Source organism: Vanacampus margaritifer, chromosome 12 (genome assembly GCF_051991255.1).
Source record: "Vanacampus margaritifer isolate UIUO_Vmar chromosome 12, RoL_Vmar_1.0, whole genome shotgun sequence".
Taxonomy (NCBI): Eukaryota; Metazoa; Chordata; class Actinopteri; order Syngnathiformes; family Syngnathidae; genus Vanacampus; species Vanacampus margaritifer.
In genome coordinates, this window is record NC_135443.1 from 11,232,056 (window position 1) to 11,234,718 (window position 2,663).

The following is a 2,663-nucleotide window of genomic DNA, read 5'->3' on the forward strand; positions in this document are numbered from 1 at the left end:
AGTCACAGATTTGCAAAACAGCTCCGCAAACAAAAAAAAATATATATATTTTGAGCCTTGTATCATCGAACTTCAGCGGTGTGAGCAGTCGTAGTAGGATTGTGCAAATGTTTGTGTAACAATGACAAATGGCTTCTTTGTTTGTTCTCTCATTTAAACAGAATTATTTTTTAACCAATATTTAATATTACCTGATTAACACCTGGCAGAAACAGTGGTTTACGCTCTTTATAGTTTTGTGTGATGATTTTACAATATTTTTTCTCTTTTCATTTGAGTTGGCTGAATTTGCCTTTGTATTCTGGAGAGCATCCATCATGGTGCTAACATTTAAGGTTCCCCATTTATAAAAGAAGATTGAGTTGATTAAGAGATAAATGCAGAGATAAAGGTGTGTCTGCTTCCCTATCCTAACAAAGATGCTCTGTCTTCTCACCTGACCACCCGAGAATTGCAGGTCATCTTTTGATGATATTTTATGAGTCCTAATTGTGAGTGACCCGGCCGGCTGGTGGCTTTATTTCATCGCGGGAAGAGGGGTCTCCTCCCTGCGCCTGATTGGAGCATCTCAGCACGCTGACCTCCACCTTCACGGGACGGTGAGGGACACGTCTCAAGTTCACGCTCCCCTTGGGTGGTACGACTCTCAGTTTACCTCCACCTGTCCGCCAGGGTGAGCTTCCCCCCGTCACCTCTCGCCCTCCGGCTTCAAGGAGGTGACTTAGCAGAAGCGGCTGAGCTCCATTTACAGCTCCTGAACAAGCCTTCAGCTTTGTTTACCAACACTGCTTTCAAGTGCTATCACATTATGCCGAACATAAGGCTCGATGACATTGCCTTAAATGAGCTTATACCTCATATGAATATTCATAATCATCCCAGAACAGTGCAACACTAAACGCTTTTTCCACACTGCACTTAAGTGGCTATTCCTCTCTTTGCGTAGTAACATAAGAATGCGAGTTTAACCCTTTATTAAACTACAAATTCCCCACTGTTTGTATAACCTCCCGGTGACTCCAGGGTCACATTTGTTCTGTAAGCCTCACGACAGCAGAAAATGGCCGCCACTTGACCAGGTCCTCTTTGATGCAATAATGAAAACAAATGGCTGTAACGCAATAATATATTGAGGAGCGCTGCAGTTTCAAAGCTGCCGTAGCACTAGCAGTGAGCAGACATGCAAGCCGGGAAACGCTAAGCTGTGTTTGTCATCACGCTCGACATTGTCCCTCACACAAATTATTTCCTCAAGCTCTCTTTAGACTATTTTGTCATCTTGGGGCACAATTAATCACAGGAAGTGCAGTTCCATATGTCTGTGCAAGCCGACTTTAAATGGCCCCAGTTAAAGTCAGACTACATTTGTCATATCATTTGCTGGGTTCCATTTAAAGGGGAAGATGTGTGATAGCCAGCCAGTTTGAACGTTGTTAACTGTAACGTCACAATTCATCTAATTTACATAATTTTTTTCAGCCCATGACTTGACAACTAGGCTGAGCGAAGACCGTCCACTTTAAAGCCACTATGCCTGAAACACTATTCAAAAGCCAAATGGTAAGCAGAGCTGCATTGAGTTTTGTTGCATATACAGATTAGCGTTAGCTTCTGATAAACTACAATCTAAAAACAGTTGGGTAAAAAAATAACCCAAATTGGGTCAAAAAAGGATTGCCCCAACTATTTGGGTTATTTATTTAACTCAATTTGGGTCAAATGAATAAACTACCCAAAAAATTTGGTTTGTACAAAACAACTCCAAACAGCCTTTTTTTTGCTGCCAGTTATTCATTTGACCAAACTTTTTGGGGCAAAAAGTTGTGTTGGGCGCTTTTTGACTCAATTTGGGTTATTTTTGACACAACTGTTCCTACTAAAAACAGTTGGGTAAAAAAAATAAAAATTTGGATAAAAAAAGGAACAGATCCAACTCCCTCAAATTGTTGTGGTTGTTTTGTGTTAAACAACACAGAATGTTAGGTCAAATTAACCCAAGTAGTGGATCGGTACATCACTCTAAAAGTAACCCAATTTGGGTCAAAAAGTAACAAATCCACTTCTTGGGTCAGTGCGACCCAACGTTGTCAAATTTTTGGGGCTTTTTGGTGGATAGCAACCCAGAAAGGTGGGTTAAATTAACCCAAGCAATGTATCGGTCCATCACTCTAAAAATATTTGGGTAAAAAGTAACCCAATTTGGGTAAAAAAAGGAACAGATCTACTAATTGGGTCAAATGAACCCAAATAGTGGATTGGGACCTTTTTGACCCAAATTTAATTATTTTCAACCCAACTGTTTTTAGAGTGGAATTGGTAGAAGTGCTGCTTCAACCAGTGACATTTTTTTTATGGCCAGGACAGTCACTTGCTTTTTACCTCACTCTGGTCTTTGCGTCAGGAAATTGAAGCCACTTGCCAAAACCCCAAGCTCCGAGTCAGTGGGGACTCATCACTGTAACAATAGCAATATTCGCCATTGCTCCAGCAGTATATGAGGTGGAGTTGAGCTCTGGCTCATTTGCTTGAGATGGCCCCCTCCAAACTGGCCAATTTCAGCAGGACAGGAAATAGTGTGTGTAAAGTGTCTTATTCTTTAAATGCACATCATGAACGTTATTAGGACACCTGTGGGGAAAATGCATTCAAATACTCCCATAAGT